Source organism: Podarcis pityusensis (assembly GCF_964106645.2).
Source record: "Podarcis pityusensis genome assembly, chromosome: 9".
NCBI lineage: Eukaryota > Metazoa > Chordata > Lepidosauria > Squamata > Lacertidae > Podarcis > Podarcis pityusensis.
This window is the reverse complement of record NC_138034.1, coordinates 62,267,726-62,288,587: the sequence shown is the minus strand read 5'-3', so window position 1 is coordinate 62,288,587 and position 20,862 is coordinate 62,267,726. Positions and strand designations below refer to the sequence as shown.

Below are 20,862 nucleotides of genomic sequence, written 5' to 3'. Positions count from 1 at the left end.
GTACTCTACTCTAGCAATTTTAGACCCCAGACTGTTTTTATTTTTCTTACTGCCCTGATGGGACATTAAAAACTATCACTGGAGGTGGAGGGAAGGGTGGAGGTTCTCCTTTACCGCACTAGGCCCCATTCCAATAAAATACGATCTGTTGACTTGATTACTGGCAGAGGGTTCTGTACACATTTACTGAGTTCACTCCACTCCTCCTCCAGCAGACAAGCTCTCGTTGATTTGCCAACTTGTCTGTCTACTAAGTCGAGAGGCTGAGCTTTAAAGGATAAACTGCATGTAGAGACACTTAGAAGAAGAAACATCTGACCGTCCACATGTACAGGGAATGGACTGTTTACTTCTTCTTATATGTTTATTCAGTAGTAAACCAAAGTCATTCCAGTCCAGGTTGTAGCTGGTAGCAGGAGACTACCAGGATGGCAGTCATAACAGTCTCTCCCTGCGTGGAGTTCAAAGATGTTCCTTCAGTGTTGATCCCCTGATATAGGGCTCGATCCAGGTTTCAGAGGCTCCTCAAAATTATCTTCTGGTAGGTTCTGTCCTGTGTCAGGGACCCCTCTCCAATGTGGGCATGTCCAGGAATCTAGCAGAAGCAGACAGGAGGCTGGGTCCAAGAGCCGCCATTTTAATTTCCCACAATGGCCTGGAGCAACACTACAGCAGGGGAATCAGGGGAAGTTAAAACAGCAGCTCTAGAGCTATTCCCTCATGAATAACCTTCTTTGAGTGGAAGGCAAGTGTCACATGCCAGAGGTGAATGGGGTGAGAAGAAAGTTGGAAGAGCAAAGGGTATTCTTTTTTACCTTTTGTACAGAAGTCTAAGGTCTACACACACACACACACACACACACACCTATCTCTCCATCTTTCATCCAGCAAGAGGTATTATCACAGCTCAAAGGACACATTTCACCCGTGCAAAAGCACAATCTAGGTGTGGTGCATGGGGAGGGATGGGGCCTTGGGGTGGGGCACAGCCTAGGGAGAATTCTGAGGGCCAGATAAAGGCCTGGAGGGCCACATTTGAGTTCAAGAGGACTTACTCGCAGGTAAAAGGAAACAGTCTTAACTGTGCCTTAAAATATTCTACATTACAGTGAAAGTAAGAACAAGGTAAATGGAATGAATCCAACCAGGCTTTTAGCCTGAAGTTTATTCTGTGAACCACCCTGAGATCTTACGATGCAGGGCGCTATATAAATCTAATAAATGACATAATTATATTTGAGTTTTAACAAAGCTGTCCTCTTCTTCTCTTTTTTGAGAGGCAACATATCTTTAAGAACATCAACCAAGTCCTAGGAATTCACTGCAGGACAAAAACAATTTCATTTAACATCTCATTTTATCATTACAAAATCATCTTTAAAATTTGAATGGGAGTTTAAACAAGTGAAGGAACATATGATGATTTGGGCCCAATATTTATTTAGTTGCTTATTCAATTTATATCCCACCCTTCCTTCCAAAGGGGCCCAAGGAAATGGAAATAGTGTATCTGTAACATATGCCTGTATGGAAAGACCAATTGAAAAACTGGAAATTGCTGTCCAGTTAATATGGATATAGGAGGAATGGCTATGAAGTCCACAAAGAGGGTTGCAATGAGGTCTCAAAAACTAACCAATCTATTATGTCACAGGCTTTCATGGACTACAGATTTCTTCATTAGACTCATGAAATGTTTGGCACACACACACACAGCGGGAATGGGAGGATTTTAAACAGTAAGGGTAAAAACAAACTGAAATGAAGAATAGTACACCATAGACATCCTGGTTTAACAATGCCTGGATATCTGTGTTATCAACACAATTGTATTTTATGAATAGTCACTGATATCAAAGTAGTTAATGCAGTCTGTACCCTCTTGAATTTAATTCCCTTTGGACTTTGCTGTTTATATAATTCCCCTATTCAACCATAACAGTATTAGTTTTTTTGGCATCAGGTGAAGATTTTCTTTAGTTCATTCAATGGCTGGCTTTCTCTAACTTAGCATTATGGTCTCCTGTTGCAACGTTCTGTTGTTACTGTATTGACCTTTGCGGAAACTCTACCATTTCAGACATTTGTAAACCACTTTGGAAACTCCTATACTATACCTCAAATCGCTTTAAGGAGATAAATGACTGCAAAATATGTTTAAAAATTATGGCTTCATATCGTTACTATTGTTTAGTAGAGGATTTTTATCCTGCCTTTCCATTATAAAAAAAAATGCTCAAGGGAAATTATAATTGAACCAACATATTAATACAATATTAAACAAGAAATGAAGGCAAGAAATCAGTGTGGGGGTACTTTATGGCTGGGGTGGTGGTGAGGTGATGGCTATTGTTGTAAATAAAAATATGCCCTTTTCCCTCATGGGGTATCCAAGAGCCCATATAGAGTCCTTACATAGGTTCCCTATTGGTAGGAGAAAATAACAGAGGCCAACCAGAGAATATTGAGAAGCAAAGCAGCTAGTAAGCTTGATCTTTATTGATCTGTTGCAACAGGGTACTCCCCTCACACGCAGGAGAGGAGGAGGCCCCCAAAAATGCTATGCAAGGGCTTATAAAGACTTTTGAAATTCCCATCCTCTAGATCAAGACCACCCCCAGAAACATTATGCATTCATCACAGAAGGGGTGTAACCTAAGACCACCCCTCAGATAAGGCGGTCTAAAACAGAACATTTGCATGTTGTTTTCTCCTGTCGCTTTGTTTATTTCCTGTCTGGCAGGTTACTTGATTGGATTTCTTGGGGAGCCTTGGCAGTCTTTTGTAATGATAAGGCTCACACCCTTATTCAAACACAGATTAAGACAGGATTTGTGAAGGAAGAGACAATGGGGAGGCTTTTCCATTTTTACCATGCAGAGAAACATTTGCTCAGTTTAGGAATCAAAATGGTTCCAGGTTGGCTTTCCTGTGTTGATCTATGTACGTGTAGTTATGAACGTTGCCATATATCTAAAACCATAAAATTCCTATCACATTATAATCTGCCTCCATTGTTGGAGGCAGCACACTGGTATTCAGTACCAGTTGCTGGAAATCACAAGTGAGGGAAGTGGTGCTGTACTCAATGCAGGCTTCCTCTGTGCATCTGGTTGGCCACTGTGAGAACAGGATGCTGTGCAGGCCTTTGATCTGATCCAGCATGACTCTTGGGATGTGGGTGGCGCTGTGGGTTAAACCACAGAGCCTAGGACTTGCCAATCAGAAGGTCAGCGGTTTGAATCCCCACAACAGGGTGAGCTCCTGTTGCTCGGTCCCTGCTCCTGCCAACCTAGCAGTTCGAAAGCACCTCAAAGTGCAAGTAGATATATAGGTACCGCTCCAGCGGGAAGGTAAACGGCGTTTTCATGCGCTGCTCTGGTTCGGCAGCAGTGGCTTAGTCATGCTGGCCACATGACCCGGAAGCTGTACGCCAGCTCCCTCGGCCAATAAAGCAAGATAAGCGCCGCAACCCCAGAATTGGCCACGACTGGACTGCCTTCATCCATGACAATGGATATGGAATCACAGGTTGCAATAGGCAATGTGGTCTGAGAGGAGATAGAGTAATGCTTAATGCTTGAGTGGCCACAATTTGTTCTCTTGGGGGCTCTGTTTTTTAAAATACAATTTTAATACTTTATTGATTATGGCAAGCTATGATTTGCCAGATGCCAACTCAGCAGCTATCACTATGGAAAGCTTGCATAGTATCTTCAGTCACAAGACTTCTCTCAATCTCTCCTTTATTTCCATTAGCAATAAATTTACTTGTGACGTCCACATAACGTCTAGCGTTTAACTGCAAGACTTTGGAACATATGAGTCAAAGCCACTTACAAATTAAGCTAGTTACATGCTGCACTTCACCAGCTGGAGTCTGGAAAAACACGATTTCTCTTATTAAGCTTTTTATTTGCTGCCTCCCAAAGCGAAACCATGCAAGAAACCACGAAACCCATGACTGCTCCAGTGCTTTCAGAGGAGCGTAATAAAAAAGAGTCTTAAAAAAAATATATCTCCAGGATTTCTGGAGAAAGAACATTATTGGTGTGGTCTACAGAGATGTTTTCTAGAAAATAATTTGCTGACAAACAAGTTGGATGTTTAGAAGGTTGCAGTCTTCAAAGGTACATCAATTTAGACACTTTAGGCAATATAATCTTCCCAATGTATTCAATTTATGGATAGTCATTAAAAGTCACAGATCCAAGACAAATAATTTCTGAACATCCTCAGATTCTCCATGTTGTGCAAGACCTACTAGTATTTATTTATTCTTACCTGTCCTTCACAATAAGGTTCTGGTAGAATATCACGTGGTTGTTTTATCATAGAGTACTGCACTCCTGTGCGTGAACATTAACTCTAAAATATAGCAAAAGTAAATTTAACCAGCAACTACTTCAGGTATCCCATTAGACCATGGTTGTTAAGAAAGTTCTATTGGCTGAGGCCCAAATATCACACTAGACAGGGCCAGGCCATTTGGTCCTCAGTTCAAGCCACAGCATCCATCTTGCATATCTCTTTGCACAATACTTTGGCATGTGTCACAGGCAGCTGATCCTCCATTGCCCCTTCCTGCAATCATGCAAGCTGGCTATCATTCACCCAGCTGCTTTGCTTTTGTCCTAGGGTTTTGTCTTGGGGGGAATTTCCGGTATGTGTTAAAAGTCTGTATGGCAACGTATGATGACTTTTGCAAAAAAATTAAAATGTTCAACAACTCTGACCAAAAAAATAATAATCAACAAGCTTCACTTTTTAAAATATGGCAATTCTGTTTTCTCCCTGACCCAAATCCATAAGCAAAGCAGACTGGCGTGCAATGATTCGGGGATAAAATGCTAGCAAGTTTTTGCTCTGCAGCAGATAGAAAAAAGACAGCAGGGTCTTCCTTTTCCCCTTAACCCAAGCCCTCTGCTCCCATTGAAGGAAGGTTTTGTGCTTTTCCTTTCAGTGAACTAGCCAGCACGGGGCTAGTGAAAATCCACATGGCTCCATTGATGTTGGTAGAATGAGGATGCTTCATGCAAGAGGGTGATCTCGCTGGCATTTATGAGAGATTGCTGAGATAAGGTTAATTAGAGCAGATTTGTTTAAGGCTCTGCTTGCTGATCAGATTGGATTGTTCCAACCCAATCCGGGCTATATGTGGGAAGGACTGTTTTTTCCATTCTTCTTCCCCCTAAACCTGGATCAATGAGAGATCTAAGAAAAGACAAACCGGCTGTATCCAGATCAGGTGAACAACTGATGAGCCAAAGGGGCAGAAAAAAGGGGGGGTCTTAGCTGAGAAAGATGTATACCTTCTGCAAACTCAGATCAGGTTGAAGAACACATGATACACAGCAATCCTGCAAAGATGTTAAATCCTTAACTTCTTAGATCAGTGAACAAAAAGTCTTCCTTGCAATCTAAAGCAAACAGGGTTCCCATTATGCAGGTCTCTTTCGGTTTTATTTTCAACAATAGGCATACAGATCCTCATCGAGATTAACTAGCAGAAAACATTTTAAATTCTGAAGAGCTAATCAGTCCCAGGCACGCTCTGTTTTCTCCCTTCCTCCGGTCTCTGACCTTTCTCTCAGCCCTGTGGCATCTCTAGCTGGGTTTTGAATACAAGTGCAGGGAAGTAGGGCCCCAGGTGAGGGTGCAGGTCCAACCTTGCTGTTAGCCAGCTGTTAGCTGCCCACCAGGGTTACTGTCATTGATACCACATTAAGGCAGCGTCCCCTCAAAGTGTGTGGTCTGGGACAGTCACCCCCTTAAAAAGGTAAAGGTACCCCTGCCCGTACGGGCCAGTCGTGACCGACTCTAGGGTTGCACGCCCATCTCGCTCAAGAGGCCGGGGGCCGGGGCCGTCCGAAGAATGGATAGGTTTGATCTTCTTGCAGTCCATGGAACTCTCAAGAGTCTCCTCCAACACCATAATTCAAAAGCATCAATTCTTCAGCGATCAGCCTTCTTTATGGTCCAGCTTTCACTGCCATACATCACTACAGGGAAAACCATAGCTTTTACTATATGGACCTTTGTTGGCAAGGTGATGTCTCTACTTTTTAAGATGCTGTCTAGGTTTGTCATTGCTTTTCTCCCAAGAAGCAGGCACCAGATAAATGTATGCAAATAAATGCAATAATAATTAACATCAAGGCCTAACATGAGAACGTACATCCCAGATCTGGAAATCAGACCCCAACTTTGCTCTAGTACTAAACATTTGAGAATCAGCTTGCATACACTGAATAACCAAGGCTGGAAGATGTTATGTAGGGTCTTAGGGTTGTTAAGTAGGGTTGAATGAGGGGAGACCATGTGTGCTGTCTTGTGCTCCTTGGAGGAAAACATGAGAAATCAATACAATAAATAAAAATTAAGCCATGTTTGGAACAGCCTTCAAATAAAGAGGTCCAGTGTACGGTGGGATTGAGTTCATGATGATGGAGAAGGATTATGTTGACAGACCTCATTTTAAAGGTGCTTAAGTTGAAGGTGGTTTAGTAGTGGTGCATACAGAAAGACAAGCTGCAGACACAGGTGAGGAACATTTCACAATGTTGCACAGACGTCTGCTTGTTCTCTGTTTACATGTGGTTAGTCTGGGCCTTGAAAGCTTGGAGGTCATCCAGGTTGACCACCCAAGGCCTCTAGCCCATCCAGGGGTTCAGATTACAGCCCTGTCTGCGTCTCATCTCGCTTTCCACCCAGTTAATACATTGCACCATCAGCTGGTCTTGAGTATGGTTTAATAAACCACACCAGCATTGACAGAGACAGCAGCTACCAGCTGAGACTTGTGGCATGCTTCCATTATAAGCTTGTGGACTTTAAAAACCCTGATAGCTCTTAATAGTTTCTTGGCATCCAATAAATCCACAAGGAACCTCAGGGCTTGCGAAGTACAGTGCTAAACCAGTTATTGACTTTGATGGAACTAATTAGTGTAGTAAGGAAGAAAGAGAGATTTGGGAGAGGCATTTTTAATTATGGGTGTGTTTGGGTCCTCAAAAGTGATTTTGTGGTATGGATTAATTACATTCTTCATTATCTCGATGTTTTGCTATTTGTGGCCAATTGAAACAAGGTTGCATTCATTTTTTATTAGTTGCTGAGGGAAAATGTGCAACTTGTCTGCCAGCTACATTTTTGGCATGCACTGTTACATGCAAAATATGCTACACAATTGCTATTAAATGTGCAATTGGCTATATCATCTTCTTTAGCTGGTGTGATGCCTTCAATGCAGTCATTGTGATGGAATATGCAGCAGCTGCCTAGCTGGCAAAATCTAGTTCTTAACTATATGGAGTGAAGGAGGTGCGGAGAGAATCGTGGTGGTGCCAAGAACTTGGGCTATATAAATCAAAAGCAGGGCACCGACCTTGGCATTTGATTCAATAGCAGGGTGTAGCAACTTGGGAGCCAAAATGCCAAGATGCCTTGGACAATGGTTTTAGAAGGGAAATTACCATTGGATGCGCTATTCTAGTGTTTTGATCCAAAAAGATGGCAAGGAATGTGTTTTCAAAAATGAAATCTGGGCTGTGGTTTGGGTGGAGGAAGGGGCTACCTCATTCCTCTTAGACCTAGAGGATTAAAAACAACAACAAAAACATTTGCGGTTTTTTATTAGACCAACTTGGAAGCATTCAAGTCACATGGAATCTTTTTATCTAATTCGCACAATGGGTTTACATAAGAATCAGACCAAAGGCCCATCTATCATCCTGTTTTCACAGTGGCCAGCCTGATGCCCCTTGGGAAGTCTGCTAACACAACCCAAGGTCAACAGCCATCTCTTGCTGTTGTTCCTCAGCAACTCACATTCACAGAGGCACAGTAGTCATAGAAGTTGAACCCTGTGGCAAATAGAAAATGTAGACCCACACACTCCAGTTCCTGACACCATGAATCCAGCAAGAACCAATAATTAGGCTTGTTAGTTGTGTGGTTGTTGCATAGTATAGATGCAACAAAGCTGTTTGGTCCACAAAGCTCTTTGCCACAAGATGTCAATTTGTCAGCGTGTTCACCTGTGGTTGCAGGAGCTTGCAATAGATGATCCTTGGAGTCCCTTCCAACTCTAGATTTCTAAGATTCTATTGTTCTAAGGCAGCTGCTGTATTTATTAGTCATTTTCATTAGATCGTTGCTAGGCATTGCACACCATCCTTTCTGTGCCGGACGAGGGCTCTGAGGTCTAAACACAGATAGTCTAAGGTAGGTTTAGTACACAAATCTGGAGCCCAGGCTGAAAACATATGACATTCCTGCGTCAAAAACCTGATACTGGGTACAGTCAGTGAATCCACATAAGTAGTTGGGACTCAGTGGCGGAGCTTCACGCTCTGGCACCGGAGGGGGGGCAGAGAGCAGGTGGGGGCAGGGCTGGAATGTGTCCTGGGGGTGTGGCGCACCGCCCTTAGGGGCTGGCGCCCTGCACGGGAGGGGGCACAGCCACAATGGCACCCCACCAGGATCACATTGCCAGGGGCGGTACGCCCCCCCCCCCGCACGCCTCCTCCTCCACCAGTGTCGGGACTTGTTTCCAGAATAATTACTCTTCACTTCTCCTTTCCTTCAAAAACCCACCTTCTCTTAAAAGCCAACAGCTTAATTCCTCAAAACTCATCATGATCTGAAACAAATCTTAGGTACCTCTCACTTCATTGACTCACATTTCTGCCCTGGCTCTCTGCACTATATTTAGACACAGTGAATTAACTGTGCATTTGCCCCCTTGCTTCTTCTTCTTCTGTGGCGATCACTTGTAGCAAAGTAAGATTGTCTTCCATAAACACAGTTTTAACAATGAGTCCGTAACTGACTGTGGAGGCAAATTGTGGAACCCACACGTCCTTCCACAGTGGGGACATTGGTTTCCGGGCGGGAGTTGATCACAGTGTGGATTTGCCAAGCTTGCCTTCCTCCTAGCACGTACCCTCCCTTGCTATGGCTTGGAGAAACTCTGTGTCAAGCCTTGTTAGGAACTCTGTCAGGACATCATGTACAACCCTGCTAACAAACCAGTTAAGTGTATTGACCGGCTTTTTTGTGACAAAAAGGGAGAGGGGAAGGAAGACAAAGGAGATGGGCAGCATTTGGACACAACGCTAAACCACTAAACAAGAATGAGCCTCAGCAAGTCTCAGTTGCATGTGTTCCCACCTTTGACAGTGGCGCAGGCAAAAACCAAGCCTTTGGCTTACTACATCCAATACCCTTTTAAATGTGTTGTGGTAGGGGGGTTAATGGTTGGTTTTTGTTCTTGTTCTATTCCGTATTTTGTGTTGTTGTTTTTTAACTCTTTTATTTTGGTGTTGTGAACTGCCCTGAGATCTACGGAGGGAGGGCAGTATAAAAATTTAATAAATAAAATAATAATAAACGGTGCTATTTTTCTGGAAAAAGAGGTGCCGGAAGTCACCACAAACACCTCCCTTGTTCTCTTATATAGTGGTACCTTGGTTTTTGAACAGAACACATTCTGGGAGTCCGTTCGACTTCCGGAAACATTCGAAAACCAAAATGTGGCTTCTGATTGGCTGCACGAGTGTCCTGCAGCCAATCGGAAGCCGCACCAGACTTTTGGATTCCGGTAATCATTCGAAAACTGGAACACTCACTTCCAGGTTTCAATTGTTTGGGAGCCGATTTGTTTGGGAGCCAAGATATTTGGCTTCCAAGGTACGACTGTAATAGCAATGGCACTCATCTGAGAGGTGCTAGAACTGAGTTCTGTTGAGTCCCAGCTCAAAAAAAAAGCTTGAATAATAATATTAAAGTGTTTCTGAATAAATTAAGTTATTGGTACAAGCATCACAAATTACTCATGATCAGAATCTGAGTTACCCAGTTCATGTCAAGATTGCAGAACAAAAGTCTATGCATGTTGTGATGCTCTGTTTAATCTCCCTAAAATTACATTTATAGATTGTGGAAGAAACCAATTTCTTCCAGTGAACCAACTGTCATTAGAGGCTGTGGCACTCCTCCCCAGACCACGGACTTAAACAGGAAGTGAAAGAGACGTCTGCTGGGCTTTTCCGCACACCCCCTTCTTCATCTACTGCTACAAATCTAACTTTACAAATTATTTGAAATGCATAAACCATGGCTCAGAATAACCTCAAATTTTTTTTGCTTCCAGTTACTCACAGAATTATAGCTCATAGCAGGAAGAAAGCGATGCTAATTACATTCCACCAAAGAGACATATTTCTTAACAACAATTTCCTAAGCAAGCTTTAAACACACAGAGAGAGAATGATTCCACAGTGTTCAAATACAGTAACTCTGTTTTAGAAACCCGGCAGCCTTCGATTTAGGGCACAACAGACATTTTCTGCATAATGGTAATAACCTGAGCACTCATTTGGGGAGGAGGAAAGGCATCCACAACAACATTGTACGTCTCCCAAATTTCCCCCTTTGTCAATGCATGTGTTCCCTTCCTGGGAAACAACATAAGAGGAGGCTGCTGAATCAGGGCAGTGTCCCACCTAGTCCAGCATCTAGTTCTCACAGTGGCCAACCAGATGCCAGTAAGAAACCCTTTGGCAAAACCTGAGCACAACAGCACTCTCACCTCCTGTGACTTCCAGCAACTAGTATTCAAAAGCATTACTGCCTCGCTTACCATGGAGTTACAGCATAGCCACTGTGGTGCATGCTCTAGGTATCTCCCACTTGGACTACTGCAATGTGCTCTACGTGGGGCTACCTTTCAAGGTGACCTGGAAACTACAAGTAATCCAGAATGCAGCAGCTAGACTGGTGACTGGGAATGGCTGCCAAGACCACATAACACTGGTCCTGAAAGACCTACATTGGCTCCCGTTGCTCGGTCCCTGCTCCTGCCAACCTAGCAGTTCGAAAGCACGTCAAAGTGCAAGTAGATAAATAGGTACCGCTCCGTCAGGAAGGTAAATAGCGTTTCCGTGCACTGCTCTGGTTCACCAGAAGCGGCTTAGTCATGCTGGCCACATGACCCGAAAGCTGTACGCTGGCTCCCTCGGCCAGTAAAGTGAGATGAGTGCCACAACCCCGGAGTTGGTCACAACTGGACCTAGTGGTCAGTGGTCCCTTTACCTTTATCTTTACTAGCATACCTGAAGGAGTGTCTCCACCCCCATCATCCAGCCCGGACACTGAGGTCCAGCTCCGAGGGCCTTCTGGCGGTTCCCTCACTGTGAGAAGTGAGGTTACAGGGAACCAGGCAGAGGGCCTTCTCGGTAGTGGCACCCGCCCTGTGGAATGCCCTCCCATCAGATGTCAAGGAAATAAATCTGACTTAGAAGACATCTGAAGGCAGCCCTGTTTAAGGAAGTTTTCAATGTTTGATGTCGTATTGTGTTTTAATTTGTTGGAAGCTGTCCAGAGCGACTGGGGGAACCCAGTCAGATGGCAGGGCATGTAGATAGTAAATTTTGTGGATGAGGATGATGTGTCTTTTCTTGGTTTCATAGCTCAGTGAGGATTTGAACCTTGGTTTTCCCAATCCCAGTCCAACACTCGGAAATCTCCAGATTTTTATATATTCCAATCCCATCAGCCTCATGATGGCCAATGATCAAGCAGCATCTTTAAGGTAGCAGATTCCCATTCCCTGCCCTAACAACTACACTGTAATCAATTTATTTTATATGTTGGAAACCAACCCTCATGTTTCTGACATGATGATGAGTAGTCTATAAAAGAGAAGAAGAAGAAGAAGAAGAAGAAGAAGAAGAAGAAGAAGAAGAAGAACCCACCTCCAAAGTTGTGTGAGGCTGCAACTGCTCCAAATGGCTCAATGTCTTGAGCCAACCCTCAAGTTTTACAACTTAGAAAGCCAAGTGTTTTGACTTCTGCCGGGGATGATAGCAGAGGGCACAACCTTCATAAATGTGCACATGTGGGAAAACAAAGTCCAAGAACAATGAAGCCTTGTGTTACATCATACTTAGGTCTGGGGCTTCATTTTTCTTGTTTTTATTGCAACAATTTACTGTCACAATGAGCACCCCTGCCTCCTCTCCCCAGAGTAAGAAGCCAACACAGACACATCGAATAAATAAAAAGAAGCTAACCGTGTAATTGTATTCGAGACATGTAGGGTTTTTTAATTGCCATTGCCCTTACCGAAAGTCCTGCCTTTGAGGCAGGAGTGGGCAGGCAAGATTAGGGTATGTTTACAAGGGCCTGCAAGCAGACATACACACAGGAACCACAGTTTGCATCTGGGAAGCGGTTCCATGCACTTTCTTATCATGGGGGTAGGAAGCAGACGCTGCAAACAGAAACCGAGGCAAGCCATTGTCATGTGGCTCCTAATCAGTGCCTCACCCACTGGTGGTTTCGCTTGTCTGCTCAGTTTGTGGGCATCTTGGCTTGGCACAGGTAGAAATCGCTTAACCACAATTAGCATCAGGAAGAGACTGCATGTTTGACTCTGAATTACAGTGGTACCTCGGGTTACAGACGCTTCAGGTTACAGATGCTTCAGGTCACAGACTCCGTTAACCCAGAAATAGTACTTCAGGTTAAGAACTTTGCTTCAGGATGAGAACAGAAATTCCATGGCAGCGGCGTGGCAGCAACAGGAGGCCCCATTAGCTAAAGTGGTACCTCAGGTTGAGAACAGTTTCAGGTTAAGAATGGACCTCCAGAACGAATTGAGTTCTTTTGAAACTGTATCTGGTTTAAAAGGCTGCAGATTTCAAAAGCAGAGTGTGTTCTGGAGGAATGCATCCATTTCTATATTATTATTCTATATTGTTATTATTGTTGTTCTATGTTGTTGTGCACAGGTATCTTAACTGAGACAGCCTATGAGCACACTTGTCTATGCACACTGTGTAGGCTTTTACAGGAGCTGGAGTCTTGGTTGTGCAGGTCAGCTCATGTAGAGATCTGTGCCAGAGGTACTGTCAGCTGGCATGGTGCAAAGTGAAGCATCACAGCTCCTTCCTCCTCATGAAAATGTGTTACAAAAAAGAATAAAAATAAAATCACAGCAGAGACATATTAGCAACTCTGGCAGAGCAAGGAAATACAGTGGTACCTCGGGTTAAGTACTTAATTCGTTCCGGAGGTCCGTTCTTAACCTGAAACTGTTCTTAACCTGAAGCACCACTTTAGCTAATGGGGCCTCCTGCTGCCGCCATGTCGCCAGAGCACGATTTCTGTTCTCATCCTGAAGCAAAGTTCTTTACCTGAGGTACTATTTCTGGGTTAGCGGAGTCTGTAACCTGAAGCGTATGTAACCTGAAGCGTATGTAACCTGAGGTACCACTGTACTGGTGTGGTGAAAGGTACATTCTGAGGTTGCTAGAGACAAGAAAAGCACCTCCTTCAAATATTGATTAATAATTACAAATGACCTCACAGCACAAGCATTGCTTGGAGAAATGTCTGTCACACAATGCGGCATAAAGTGATACAGAACGAACATGCGAAGGGCACTTTCCAGACATAGCTGGGAGGCATTTATCCAAATGTTCCAGTGTAGCCCAGCCTCAGCCTAGGAAAAGACAACAAGCAAGGCTCACCTCAGGGTTGGAAAGCATAGACACACCATGACGTGTTGTTGGGGTTTTATTTTCACTTTACTTTTTGAAGGGTGACAGAAGATTCTTTTTAAAAGTTTGTGAAAGTAACCAAGCGATGGCCGAACCCTGAGGCACAAAATGGCAAGGATGTCCGTAAAAAATACCTACAGCTTATCCCATAGAAAGGAACCCGCAGCTATAGCTAGAACTGGGCGCTGACACTGCTCACAGGGCTGGCAACCAAAATGGCAGCCCTGTATTTACGCTCTGCTCTTCCTGAATGTGCACGTAAGGAAACACATGATATAGTGCCCAACCCTCCTCTCCAACAGCAACCAACAGTGTGGCAGAGAAATGCAGAACACGATGGCATTACTTTACATCTAGTTCCAGTCTGCATCAATATCCAAAATATCACGAATACTAGTCTTTCATTTTTTTCTATTGTTATTTTAAAAAATATTTATAAAGCACCAACATTTTAATACATCCCAGCTGGGTGGCCAAAACAGTCTGCCATGGTGTAAAAGCAGGTTCCTATATACAAACAGACAAATGAAAGAGCCATTTTTGGTTGGTGATTCATGAGTGGTTAACAGCGGCAACAAGAAGTCATGTGGCATTTTAGAGACTAATAGAAAAAAATGTTGCTTTACTTCAACACAGCTTTAATGAACTAGAACTCATTCCCAGGAGAGCTACATTCTGTCTCCAGGCCTGAAATCTTCCACATGCTTTAGGGTGCTATTTTTGTTGCAGCAGACCAACTCAGCTATCCGGTAGAAGGTTTCTTTCATTATGGTTTATTGAGAGATATGTAAGCATGTTTTTCAGACTGCAATCCTAGGCTTGCTTACCAAGGAGTAAGCTCCATTGAACTTGGTCAGGCTTGCATTGGAAGTCCCCCAAAAGTTAGCTGGGTCATGTCCAATGAATTGGATCAATGCAGTATGAAAGCAGTCTCTTATATGCTTGGACAATAAGAATTCCAGCTATGTAAAATAAATAAGGATGCCCTTTTTTATTATTATTGTGAAATCTACTGAAAAAATGTTTTCAATGCCCTGTAACCATAAGTTCCGGTGAGTGTTTTAGAAGCAATGTTTACCTTGTGGCCATGGGTCAGTAAGGCTGTCCCAATGAAATCATAGGTTTATTTCTGGGAGGTGTTCAGACATCCTTTGTATTGTGGTGAGATGCCACTGATGATGTTTCCACTCACAGATAAATTCCAAGAAGACACCCAGGAACGTCTTTCCACTAGACTGCTGGAAAGACATCAGGAATGTTCTGTGTCTTCCTCCTCTTGCTGTGGTTATAATGAGTAGATGAAAACGTGAAAAACAGTTGGGCAAGACAAGAAGCCTGAAATTCGCATGAGCCCCATAGCTCAGAAATATTTGCACAAGTGAAAAAAAATTCTGACTTTGGGAGCCAACGTTAAATGGACCAAGATCCACATGTCCTACTTTACGGAGGCCCCCATTTGTACTTTTTCTGAGAGAGACTAAACTGGCAAATTCATTTTTCCCTATATGCAACACCAAACTATGTGACAAGCATCTAGTTTTCTATGCACAGAAAGGTGCTGTTTTTATTATACATATATGCACACTCATACACACACTCTCACACACATTCATGCCTGCATATATACATACATACATACATACATACAGGAGAGCATTCAGTTCTGCAGCCTCCCACTTGAAGTCTTAATAAACAGAAGGAGTTTAACATGTCATGAACTATTTGTCAATATAATTTTAAGCGGAGTTGGCCTAAGACATTTCGACACCTGAGGCAAACCGCAAAATGGCACCCGCCTCCCTGCCAAGGTAGAAGGAGTCAGTGAAGACCTACATCAGGAACAAGCGGGGAGTAAATAGCTACATCTGGATCTGCTGCCCCTGTGGACCTGATGCCTGAGGCAGCTGCCTCACCTTGCCTTGCCTGTGGGCCGGCCCTGGCTTTAAGAACCAAGCAGTTTCTCAGTAGAATGAAAGCACTGTCTGCCACAGGACACTTTCTTTCTCTAGAATGTAATTCTCACAACCTCCTATAGCTGCCATATGCCCCCACCCCAGTTTGAGAACCCAGTCTTTATCTTTTGAGATTGCACAACACGTCATAAGATGTCCACCTGAAGGCCATTTAAAACCACTTTCCACAATAACTGTTTCCACTGGGTATTGCTGTTGTTGCATTTTCCACAGAGAAATAAAAGTCACTTGACCAAAATGGGCTAAACGGCACTCAGTCATAGGGCCATACGAGGAACTTCCGTAATTCACAGACTTGTGTGTGCAATTATATATTATGTTTTCCAATGTACTCAGGACCTGAACACTTCAGGGCTGGGCCTATCTATCTCTATTGCTTCTCAAAATCCTGTCCACCAACTACCTCAAGATGCCATATCAGGGTTTGGTTGGTGGGTGGAGGGGACAGCAAAGCTATTTCCTGTGCAGGGGGGGCAGATTCACAGGCCCATCCACTGGATATACAGTATCAAAGAATTAAATTGCTTTTAAAAAGTAATTTGTTTTTTAAGAACTGGTTGTGATTTTTTTCAGGTACCTCACAACAACAATATCAACCTAGATTAAGCCAGTATCTGTCTATTTTGGTAGATTCATGATTGTTGTCACCTTTCCTGCCTACTCCTGTCCTGATACCTGTTTTGCATGCAAAAAAGGTCAGGTTCAATCCCCAGCATCTCCAGGTGAGACTAGGATCGTCCCCCATGTAAAAACCAGCTAGTCAATGTAAGCAACACTGAACTTGCAAAGTATTTTTTCAGGTTCAAAAGCTGCTGCAACAGAGGGGTGCTGGTGGAGGAGGGAGTTAACCCTTTCTCCATGTTGTTTCGCTAGTAGAGGGAGGCAGGGGCACAAGTGGAAAGCCTAAAGTTTCCTTCTCCCAATACCATGATGGCCCTCTTTCAATCTGGGTTCCTTGCATCTGTTTTTGTTTTTTTAAATGATGTTGAGTGATCTCCCTCAGCACACAGGTGGGAAGGGGCATATCCAAACCTATATTGGGGAGTTTCATCTGACTGCAAAATGAAAATAAGGGAATTGCAGAGAGCATCAGAACCTAACATGACAGATAACCTATTGTTGCCCATGCATCAACATACTGCAGACGCCAAGTAGGTTTCGTACCATGCATTCAATGTTACCCTCATAGAATTTTGCAGTTTTGTTTAGACTTCAGGAATCACTGTTCCAAGCGCAGCTATTCCTCTAGAGAGTTGGACTGAGATGTTGTTGTTGTTTAGTCGTTTACTCGTGTCCGACTCTTCGTGACTCCATGGACCAGAGCACGCCAGGCACTCCTGTCTTCCACTGCCTCCCGCAGTTTGGTCAAACTCATGTTCGTAGCTTCGAGAACACTGTCCAACCATCTCATCCTCTGTTGTCCCCTTCTCCTTGTGCCCTCCATCTTTCCCAACATCAGGGGCTTTTCCAGGGAGACTTCTCTTCTCATGAGGTGGCCAAAGTATTGGAGCCTCAGCTTCAGGATCTGTCCTTCCAGTGAGAACTCAGGGCTGATTTCCTTCAGAATGGAGAGGTTTGATCTTCTTGCAGTCCATGGGACTCTCAAGAGTCTCCTTCAGCACCATAATTCAAAATGGACTGAGATAATAGGTGCTGTAGAGAAATAATCACATGCAGGAGAGAGTGGCCCCTGTTACCCTCCCTAAATGGCGCCCCAGACCTCTCCACGTCTCTTGGTTTTAGAAATCCAAAGCTTCCCTTTCCTCTCTGTAATGTGTACCTTAAAGCTTAATTTCCTTCTCCACATGTGGGGCCAGCCACAATTTGCCATTGCTCCTGCCAAACTTTCTGCCACGTGTTCAACCAATAATCTTCCTATATGTCTAACATCAAATTATATGCAGGATGTTCTTTCTCCATCTGTTGCCCATTATCGTCATAGTTAACATCTTGTAAACAACTTGTGTGCTGGTATTTTGAAGTTCAGGAGTCCAGAAACGTTCCTTTCTGGCAACATTCTTACTATCTACGCAGTGCCTGTTCTGTTTTGGGAGGACAGAGGGCAGCTGCGGGTTTGGAGGACTCCCTGGTCCTGAATGGGGTAACTGTGCCCCTGAAGGACCTGGTGCGCAGCCTGGGAGTCATTTTGGACTCACAGCTGTCCATGGAGGCGCAGGTCAATTCTGTGTCCAGGGCAGCTGTCTACCAGCTCCATCTGGTACGCAGGCTGAGACCCTACCTGCCTGCGCACTGTCTCACCAGAGTGGTGCATGCTCTGGTTTTCTCCCACTTGGAGTGGGGCGTTCATTTGGGGAGGAGGAAAGGCACCCGCAACAACATTGTGCACCTCCCAAATTCCCCCCTTTGTCAATGCACATGTTCTCTTCCTGGAAAACAACATAAGAGGAGGCTGCTGAATCAGGGCAGTGTCCCACCTAGTCCAGCATCCAGTTCTCACAGTGGCCAACCAGATGGTAGTAAGAAACCCTTTGGCAAAACCTGAGCACAACAGCACTCTCCCCTCCTGTGGCTTCCAGCAACTGTGTCAGGAGTCCAGGTTCCCAGCTTGATAACACAGTAAGTGTAGATAATTAAAAAGGAGGATTTATTGCAAAAATAAACAGCATGCCGCAGCCGCTGACATTATCACTCAAGATGACTCTTCTGAAGACTTCTTCCAGATACTACAGAATATATTGAACTGTCTCCCCTTGGGTCTCTTGTTTTGCTTCCTATCTAGCAGCCCTCCCATTCGCCAACTTCCAACTTATTGGATTAGCTCCAGCCTCTACCTGCTCTGACAGACTGTCTCAGTGTCTGTTCATGCCTGTTTGAGCTTCCTGAGAGCTTTGGCTGTGTTCCAGCCCGCTCTCAGTTGTTCCCTTGGCAACCGACATTCCAATCTCTGGAAGAGTCACCATTGACTGCTGTGTTCTTTGCTCAGCCTGTGTCATATCTAAGTCTCTGGCATGCTGCAGGCTGCAAAGTTCCACTAGGAGCTGGCTCATTCCTGACAAATTGATATCCAGAAGCATTACAGCCTCACCTACCATGGAGGTATAGCATAGCCATTGTGGTGCATGCTCTAGGTATCTCCCGCTTGGACTACTGCAATGTAATCTACATGGGGCTGCCTTTCAAGGTGGCCCAGAAAGTACAACTAATCCAGAATGTGGAAGCTAGCCTCGGCCTAGTATACCCGAAGGAGCGTCTCCACCCCCATCGTTCAGCCTGGACACTGAGGTCCAGTGCCAAGGGCCTTCTGGCGGTTCCCTCACTGTGAGAAGTGAGGTTACAGGGAACCAGGTAGAGGGCCTTCTCGGTAGTGGCGCTCACCCTGTGGAATGCCCTCCCATCAGATGTCAAGGAAATAAACAACTATCTGACTTTTAGAAGACATCTGAAGGCAGCCCTGTTTAGGGAAGTTTTTAATGACAGATATTTTATTGCTTTATTATGAATAATAATAATAATAGTCTGTTGGGAGCCACCCAGAGTTGCTGGGGAAACTCAGCCAGATGGGCAGGGTATGTATGTATGTATGTATGTATGTATGTATAAATAAATAAATAAATGATTGTGGCAACGTATTACAATTTCAATGAGGGGTATTTGGGGGGTGAATTAGAATTTCCGTACAAAACTTTATGGGCTGGAGCCAGATTTAGTCATGATTAAACCCATGGTTTTGTTAATCCATTTTTGTAAAATGGTGTGTGTTTTTTCTGCGCTAGTATACCATAAATGTTTAAAGCTATTTCCTGTGTTTTGTTTCTTTGTCACACTGTAGCATGACCAGGGCTGGCACACCCATGAGGCAAGGTGAGTCAGCCACCTCAGGTGGCAGGATCCACAGGGGGCAGCAGATTCAGCATCCAAGGAATATATTACCTGCCACTGCTGCCGGGACCAATTATGTAGGTGACCAGCTGAGGAACCAGGTTTGGGAGGGTTACGTTTATGGTTAGTACCTTCTCAGTTATCCATTCAATAGAGTTCATACACTTCTTCTTCACTTGAAAAGTTGACAGCATCAGCCTCCCTGGCCAGCATTTTGTTGGTTGTTGTTATTTGCAGGAAATTTTACAAAATTTTATACGGCAGGGATGAATCATGCATTTGTAAATTGAGCATTATCAAGTAGGCTGCATAGTACAAAAGCAATTTAAAAATGAGCTATCTAATCAAAAGTTGAACAAAAGCAAGTATAGTCACTTCTCATTCAAATGTTAGCAATGCATATTGAGCCCTTTTCCATTTCAAACCTTCATTAATACACATACGTTTTTCATTTCTATGTGAATTAGATCCGTTCTGCTTAACAGGCTTAGGGAGTGGCTTGGGAAGAGACCTGAGGGCCAGGGAGAGAGGCTTGGAGGGCCACATTTTGGTCCCCAGGCCTGAGGTTCCCCACCCTTGCCCACGGTGGTCTGGATTATATGCCCCTTAAGAACTTCATCTTTAACATTTGCTGGTCGGTAAAGAAATTTTAAACCCCATCTCAAGAAGATAGTCAAAACCCAATGCTATAGTTGACAATCCTGACTCAGCAATTTGATGGACTGAAACTTGTTTCTGTAACAGGGATCCTTGGCTCTGCTTCTTTCCCAGCATGCCTTGCAGGCCACATTCTCTCTGTCCTGTTCTATGTGCAGCTACAGGAGACCAGAGAACAGTCCCTTCCTACCTGAGAACAGTCTGTTCTCATCTGTCCTCCTTAAAGTGAAAGTGAGAACATGTAATTCAATTGATAAACATATTTCTTATTCCAGGCTTTCATTATTATTATTATTATTATTATTAGATGGGCCATTTGGGTGAGAGGATTTTAAAGGCTCCTTCTCTTTCTCATCTATCCACACACCCCCAAAAAATCTCCATCACCTCCCAGCAAGATAGATTGCCAGCAATAGTGAAGGTACATTTGGGTTCTTCGTTTGCTTTTCACGTAAACTTCTATTTACTCCACACAGCCTGCTTTGCTTTGGAAAGCTGTGACCACAGAGACCTTATTTACACTCTGGCTGCCAAGTGACATTTGAAACCCAAATTTTAAATTTCATTTCAAACTGGACTTTGTTTTTGTTGCTTTCCTAGAAACTCAGTGAGCACGTGTCTTTCGAATCCACCGATGTCTTCCCAACCCTGATTTTGAAGAAACTGGTTTTCTACCCAAACACATGTTCCCAAACCCGCCCCCCTTATTTTATCTTGTTTATGTCTGCCTAAACAAGGTAACCTCAATAAGAGGGTGGGGGAACTGTTGCAAAAGCAGGGCCGTCAATAAGAGCCCTCTGGTGGCTAGCTAGTCACTCTGCAGC

General features: G+C 43.9%; 1 long non-coding RNA gene across 2 annotated transcripts; it reads right to left on the bottom strand.

Annotated features, from left to right (window-relative positions):
- Nucleotides 1-466: 466 nt before the first annotated feature.
- LOC308485492 lies at nucleotides 467-18,371 on the bottom strand. Of its 2 annotated transcripts, none has more exons than XR_013990566.1 (3): nucleotides 18,057-18,371; nucleotides 14,647-14,841; nucleotides 467-595 (listed from the first exon to the last, which is right to left on the bottom strand). It is a non-coding gene; the product is annotated as an uncharacterized lncRNA (long non-coding RNA). The 2 variants fall into 2 exon arrangements; XR_013990567.1 differs by lacking the exon at nucleotides 467-595 and adding an exon at nucleotides 9,654-9,758.
- Between the last annotated feature and the right edge of the window lie 2,491 nt (nucleotides 18,372-20,862).